Here is a 7,893-nt window from a genome sequence, read left to right as displayed (position 1 = left end):
TTTTTTTTATTCTTTTTATATTAAAAAATTGTTTTCAATACTTTTTTAATATAGACGTTGTATACTATATTTGTTTATATATATATTATATAATAAATGTGTAGAAAACGAAATTTCTTAGTTTTAATGATTTTTTATTTTTTTAATGTTAATTTTAACGGACTATTTTTATATTTAATAGAATATTCTTATATTTAACAGTAGTTTGTAAACATTTAAACTTAAATAAAATAAAATAAATAATTAGAAAAATTAAAATAGGATATTTTTGAGATATTTTACAATAATGATAACTATTTAAAAATAATAAATAATTAAACAAATTAAAATATGATATTTTTGAGATATTTTACAATGATAATTATTTAAAAATAATAAAATCATGCTTTATATAACTTAAATATGTTGACGCCGTTTTTCGTCAAACAGTGAAAGAAGAGCACGTAAACAATAACTGAAAATGGCTAATTGAAATAAAACAATGTAAACACACGATTTTTACGTGGTTCAGCAGTTAAATCTGCCTAGTCCACGAGTCTTTGTTATTAAACTCAAGATTATCTCTAGGAATTCTTCAAGAATGAATTCTCCAGAGTTTTCTCTCAAGGTTCAGAATTTCCGTCTTTTACAATGGTGCATGGCTTCTCTATTTATAGAGAAGGCTAAGAATACTATCCCACATATTTTGGGTAGTTACTCTTTTTGTATAAATAAAATTTATGGCTTTAAATGCCTATAATCAAATATAAAAGGAAACGTCCCCTGAAGACGAGGAGACGTATAACTGACCAAATAATATCCCACGATTCTAGGGGATTTACAATAATAAATGAGGATTACATGTCATATTAATAACATTTGTAGATATTCAAGGTGGTTATCGCGTATCTCCAAGGCTTTAGCCTCCCAGGTTTCCCGTCATCTATCGAGCTAGAAACATCTCCCGAGGCCACATGACTTTCGAGATCGTACGTGTGTCGAGCTCGGGACCCCTGATCTGAAGTCGTCCCTGAAGATGAGTGTGTTCCCGGAGCTATCTTCCGAGATCATGAATACTTCGAAGTCACCATACTCGAGGTCGTCTATATTCTGCAAGCTCGACATACAATCCTGGAGCATGTTTCCAACCTTATGAGTCCACTGATTTGCGAATCCAACTTTCGAGGTCATAATTAACATAGCTCGAAATCCGGGTGTAACAAAATAAAATTTAATTAAAATTAAACTCACTTATTAAAATAATATCATATTAAACATATAATATAATTATAACTATAATGTATGTACACAATACACATTATATATGATTTAATTACAAATTGACTTGTTCGCCGTTCATATCTCTTTTATATAATAAGTATGTAGATAACGAAAATTCTTGATTTTAACTGTTTTTTATTTTTTTTTAATAATAACTTTAACGGAATATTTTTATATTTAACAAAATAATCTTATATTTAACAGTAGTTTGTAAATACTTAAACTTAAATAAAATAAAATAAATAATTAAACAAATTAAAATAGGATATTTTTCATATTTTTTACAATGATAATTATTTTAAAATAATAAATAATTGAACAAATTAAAATATGATATTTTTGAGATATTTTACAATGATAATTATTTAAAAATAACAAAATCATACGTTTAATAACATAAATAAAATTTAATTAAACGTAAACTCACTTATTAGAATAATATGATATTAAACATATAATATAATCTAATGTGAATTAGCAACAAATTACTTTTTTTTTAAAAAAAAAACTAGCAAGAAACTTAAATTTAAAATAATTAATATTAATATATATAAATACTAGATACAAACAACGTGCAATATACGCGTTTGCTTAGTTTTATTTATAGAATTTATTAATTATTTTTATTAAATTTATATTAATGTCATATAAATTTTAAATAAATATCTTATTTTAATTAAATAATTTATTTATTTTTGTTCTAGTATATATATTTATATAACAAGATACATTAGAATAACTATTTATAGTATGTAGATACAATAGGATAAATATTTATGTTTAAATTAAGTTGATAAAGTAAGGTATTTTTGAACATTTTAGAGAAACATTAATGTCATCTCCTACAGGCCGGTGTGGGTTGGCTATGCCGTTTGTGTACAAGAAATCAAGGATTTGGAAAGATCATAGCCACACCAATGTTACTTATCAAAATCTTTTTTTCTTTCTTTCTTTCTTTTATATATAATTAGTTGACCATCCATATATATAAATATATATATATATCTACCGTGTGGGGCAAGGCAGCCATTAATTATATACAGTTGTAACTTTAGATATCTATACCACGTTTTGTTTAATAAACAATGTTTAGGCAATTAACAAAACTCTAACATAATAAATAATAGTATTGACTTTTGAGCTTTGAGTAACTATATATAGGTTTCACAAAGGCTGGTACTGGTGCTTACATTTTTGGGATCTTAATAAAATTATATTTAAAGGTCTATAATCTTATATAATAATTTAAATTTTAAAAAATATCTTGTTTTAGTTTTAATCAAATTTTTAATGTTTGGAAGTGTCTTAGCTATATGCCAAGCCTGACTTAACTCAGAGTCAACCCCTAAGTAAAAATAATAATAATTGTTATATCTTAAAATTCGAGCTAAACTATTCAGCTCAGGATATTTGACGGTAAGTCGGTTAATTCATTTATATCCCCACAATTACCAACATGACTAGTCCTATAAACCAACATGAGTCTTTCTAGGAAGCCGTCATAGTGACGTGGGACGTTCCAAATGGTATTAGAGCCTTGACCCATCCAGACATGTGGCCGACGGGGACGTCAAACCCCTAAGGGGGGGTGACTGTGATAGTCAGAATCCTGTGATCCGTAGAGGGAAAGACCGGGTAAAAGTTGTGCACTCCCACATCGCCTAGGGAAGGTCAAGTGTGATGATTCTAAGACTGTGTATGTATGTGACTACATAGTTGAAGATGACTTAAATAGATTGATGGGTACTACCTATGCCGACAAAATGTATCTTCTTTTTGGTACACTACAAGAAATAAGGTTTTTGCCGGCGCATTTAGTGAATCATGCAGGCAAAAACAACCACTTTTGCCGGCGCAATTCGAGGTTGCGTCGGTGAAAGTCAACCGTGCATTTTTAAATTTGTGCACGTTTTCAACAAAGTAGGTGGCTAGACTTTTGCCGACGCATTTCGTTGCGCCGTCAAAAATCTATTTTGCATCAGTAAAAGTTGGACTAAATAAAACGACACCATTTTGTCCTAGGGTTTTATTAAGGAATTTTTCCGGCGCAACGAAATGCACCGGCAAAAGTCATAGCGATTTACCCAGCCGCCGAGCCCCTTCTTCCCCATTTTTTTCTTCTTCCTTTTTTTTTCTCTCTTTCTTCTTCTCTTCTCTCTTTCTTCTCAATCCTCCACCACCCTCCAGCCACACCACCACCAGCCGCACCCCGACGGCACCCCACCCGAGCCCCCACCTCACCCCACCCGAGCCCCACCTCAGTTCCACCGTGAGCCACCACTGCCACCCCTCCTCCTCCAAGTTGCCCACTGTAAGTATTTTAATATACTTTTGTATTTTATTTTATTTTATTTATGCATTAATTTTTTTTTGTTTCTATGGAGTCCCCGAGCCACTGCCGGAAAAGTCAGAGCGAACCACTGCTGGAGCGGAGCCACTTCACCCACTGTAATATTTTTATTTTTGCTTGTTAATATTTATTATATTGTATTTTGTGATATATGTATTTTAGTTAAAGTATGAATTTAAAAAAAATCAGATTAATAATGTATGTTTATATTTTTTAATTGTTTTATATTAAATGTGATATATTTGTAAATACGTATTTAATATATTTTTTTGTATTAATAAAAAAATTAGTTTTGGTATTTTTTTTTTGTGGTTAAATATTTGTATATATATATATTGATGTATTTGTTAATGTATATATATGTTTTGTATGATCTAGGAATATTCTGGTTATATATGTGTTTAATTTGTAGGTTTTTAAATTTTTGGGATAGTTTGAAATATAGTCGTTATGCTGCCCAAATTTTGTTAGAGTTAGTAAAATTAATAAAAGTTTAATAATTAATTAAATAAAAATTTAAGTATAATTAAAAAATACATCAAAAAAATAATTTTTAACTATAATTTAAATAAAATAAAATTACCAATCATAATAATTAATAATTAATTTTAAAATAAAAGTAATAAATAAGTAAATGATTTAAAAAATTGTAATAATTAATAATTAGCTACATATTTTTTGGTAAATATAAATAATTATTTTTGCCAGAGATAGGATATTATTATCACTTAGTGATAATTAGAGAGACAAACAGTCATGAAATATTTTGACTATCATTTCCCTCATTTTAAGACAATTATTAATATTTTATGAATTATTTCGCTTAAAGATGGCGAGCGACAGAAGCTGAATGAGTACGAGGAATCGTTGGTCTCTGGAGTATAGAAATGGTGTTAAGGAGTTCTTCGAGATTGCTAAAAATCAGGTGAACGATCGGGGTTTGGCTCGTTGTCCGTGCAAGAAATGTGGGAATGTTAAGTTCCAACCTATAAATGCAATTTTGATGCATTTATTCAACAATGGCATCATACAGTCCTACAAAGTGTGGCATTACCATGGAGAGGCGCTGCCATTGCCACCAGCTGCTGTACGAGATCAGGATAGAGATGAGATAGCGGATATCCTGGAGGATGTTTACGCTGAAGATGACAATCCCGCTGGAAACTATAATGATCCTCCCAAAGATGATCCTCAACATCGCGACAAGTATGACAATTTATTTAAGGAGATGTCAAGTGAACTGTACCCGGGTTGCCGAAAGTATTCCGCGTTGAACTTCTTGGTGAAGTTGATGCATCTGAAAGTTATTAACAAGTGTAGCAATCATTACTTTGATGCTTTGCTCGAATTGTTAGTCGACGCTATGCCTGACGAAACAATTTTACCTAAATCTAACTATGAGGCTGTAATGACCCACTAATCTAGACTTTTTGGACCATTAACGAAACTATACATAAACTTACATTTTTACGAAAATACCATAATTTTATTGAGTAACTTGTAAAATAAGAGTTACTTACAAATAAATACTAAAAAGGATATGGGATCCCATTGTATTTAAAAACAAAAAAACATGATTTAAATGAAAAGAATTACATAAGAAATGCGGAAAATACATATAAAACCATAAAAAAATAAAATGAGACTACATCCTCGAATGGAATAACGCTCGGCCCCTTGACTCCATTCACCATCGATACACATCCTCTAAGCGTCACGAATCTTACCGCCTCTAAAGCTATTTTCCTGCACATAAAACAGAAAGGAATGAGCCTAATGCCCAGCAAGGAAAATCTAACACATAGTTATAAACATAAATTTTATAATAAACGTAAAGACATATCATAACACTTACTACATACACTTATTATAATGGCCATTATGACTTGGGGTCCCATAGACTAAACAAGCTTATGCCCATGAGATTAGTGGGGTCCTACTAGCTAAGTAGGCATATGCCCAAAATCTTTTTGGGGTCTTGTTAGTCAAATAGGGCATAAGCCCAAGCCTACAAACATACACATTTATAACATATTCATAACATAATACATAAGATAACATAAGCAATACACATATAGATTCTGTCCTATTTTCCTTACCAAAGTTACCGGGATATGATGGACTGAGTTGGGACTTTTGGAACACTCCTAAAACCATATGAGAAAGAGTGAGTCTTAAGAAGAAGAAATGAAAATGAATAGAAAGACTAAACCATTGAGAAATATGCTTACCACAACTTATGTGCTTAAGAACTTGGATTCCCTAACCAAAATAAGAATGAGGTTAGGGGACTGAGTAGAAGGCTTTGAGAAAGAAAATAACTTGAAACAAATGAATAGAGTTTCGGGTTTACCTCAAAGACTTGCAAGACCAATCTAACCACAACCGAAATACTAACGAACCTTACTTCCCAAAGTGTTTGATAAGCTAAAGATGATTAAGCTTATGACTTTCCCACCCAAGTGTTTAACTCTCACACTCTCCTAGCACTTGCAGCTTCTGAACTTAGAGCAAAAGGTGAATAATGGCTGGGTACTAGGTCCTATTTATAGAGTTTGGGAATAAAAGTATCTTGATTTTACTTGAAAAAAAATAATGGCTATTTAGGTGAAAATAATTTGAATAATCGTTCAGCAGAGGCTGAAGACTCGTTCAAAAGATGCTGGACTTATGAAGGAGTTTGAATGGCTGAAAGGAAAAGAATTCAAAAGTGTTTGAATTTATGCTGGAGGAGGCGATATATCGCCCCCTGTAGGCGATATATCGCCTGGGCCAGTATGCCCAAGGCGACCGTGCATCGTCTCGTGTTTTCCGTATCTACGTGCTGAGATATATCGCCCCCTATAGTTGCGATATATCGGCACACGCTGAATATTTAAGCACGAAATTACACATTTTTAGCTAAGTTTGAATGGAGTAAACAACCTTGACTAAGCCTTCAACGTATTCAAAGCTGCTGACTGACCCTATAACATTCAAACTTTACTCCTTATTAAATTAAATCCTCAAAAATACTTAATCCTTAATCACCATTCATAACATGTGCTTAAAATCCTATTGGTTGATATCTAAACCTTATAGTATAATAAATATAATCCTTAATTATCGGTCATATAATCAAACCTTAGGTTATACTTAATATTCTTAAACTATAGGTTAAACTTAGAAAATCTATAAGTACTACTATGAGTGTCCAAATAATTCCCGGTCTGAACCAAAAATCCACAGTTACAAAGATAACACTAAACATACTATAATACTACTAAACAATTAGCTAAGTAAAGTTCTTGGACTCCACAGAGGCGAGGGCAAAGTTGCGGAGTATTGGATTGAGATATGAGTCCATCGATGCTTGCAAGCATGACTGTGCACTATTTTGGAAGGAGAATGCGAATTTGGAATTCTGCCCGGTTTGTGGTGAGGGTCGCTGGCAAGATAATCGTGGGAACGGGAAGAAAGTGGCCCATAAGGTCATGCGGTACTTTCCGTTGACGCTAAGATTGAAAAGGATGTACAATTTGAGATATACTGCAGATGATATGAGATGGCACTATTCTAAAAGGCCAAAGGAAGATGGTGTGATGAGGCACCCCGCTAACAGTAAGGTGTGGAAGCACCTTGATGAGTTGTACCCATCTTTCGTAGCCGAACCTCGAAATGTTAGGCTTGGGTTGGCTACAGATGGTTTCAATCCTTTTGGGAGCATGAGCAACTCTTACAGCATGTGGCCTGTGATACTTGTCCCATACAACTTGCCAACGTGGAAGTGCATGAAACCACAGTCATTAATGTTGTCTATTCTAATTCCAAGTCCTTCTTCACCTGGAAAAGATATCGATATCTATATGAGACCTTTGCTTGACGAGTTGAAGGAGTTATGGGTGAATGGTTTCGAGACACGAGAAGCATACAATTGTACCTTGTTCAATATGCGTGCAGCAATCTTGTGGACCATTAACGACTACCCAGCTTATGCTATGATGTCTGGGATTTCTCAAATTCCGATGTTGATGATACTAAGACCACAAATGATATACCAATATTGCAAGAAGTTAATTCTTCTTCATTTCAGTTGTGGGTAGAACTTCCAATTTTTGATAATCTTCAGTATGATCGGGTTGATGTCAATTCTACTGAAGTGTACAACGTCGATGATTTGGTTGGCGAAGCTATAGATGAATTTGTTGTCGATGATGAAGTTGAATTTGAAGACGACACGTTGGCCGAGTATGAAGACGATGAGGATGGCGACAATGTTCTAGTCGATAGTGGTGTTCGTAATG

The sequence above is a fragment of the Humulus lupulus genome, chromosome 9 (assembly GCF_963169125.1).
Source record: "Humulus lupulus chromosome 9, drHumLupu1.1, whole genome shotgun sequence".
NCBI lineage: Eukaryota > Viridiplantae > Streptophyta > Magnoliopsida > Rosales > Cannabaceae > Humulus > Humulus lupulus.
The sequence above is the reverse complement of the archived record's forward strand: the minus strand, read 5'-3'. Positions refer to the sequence as shown.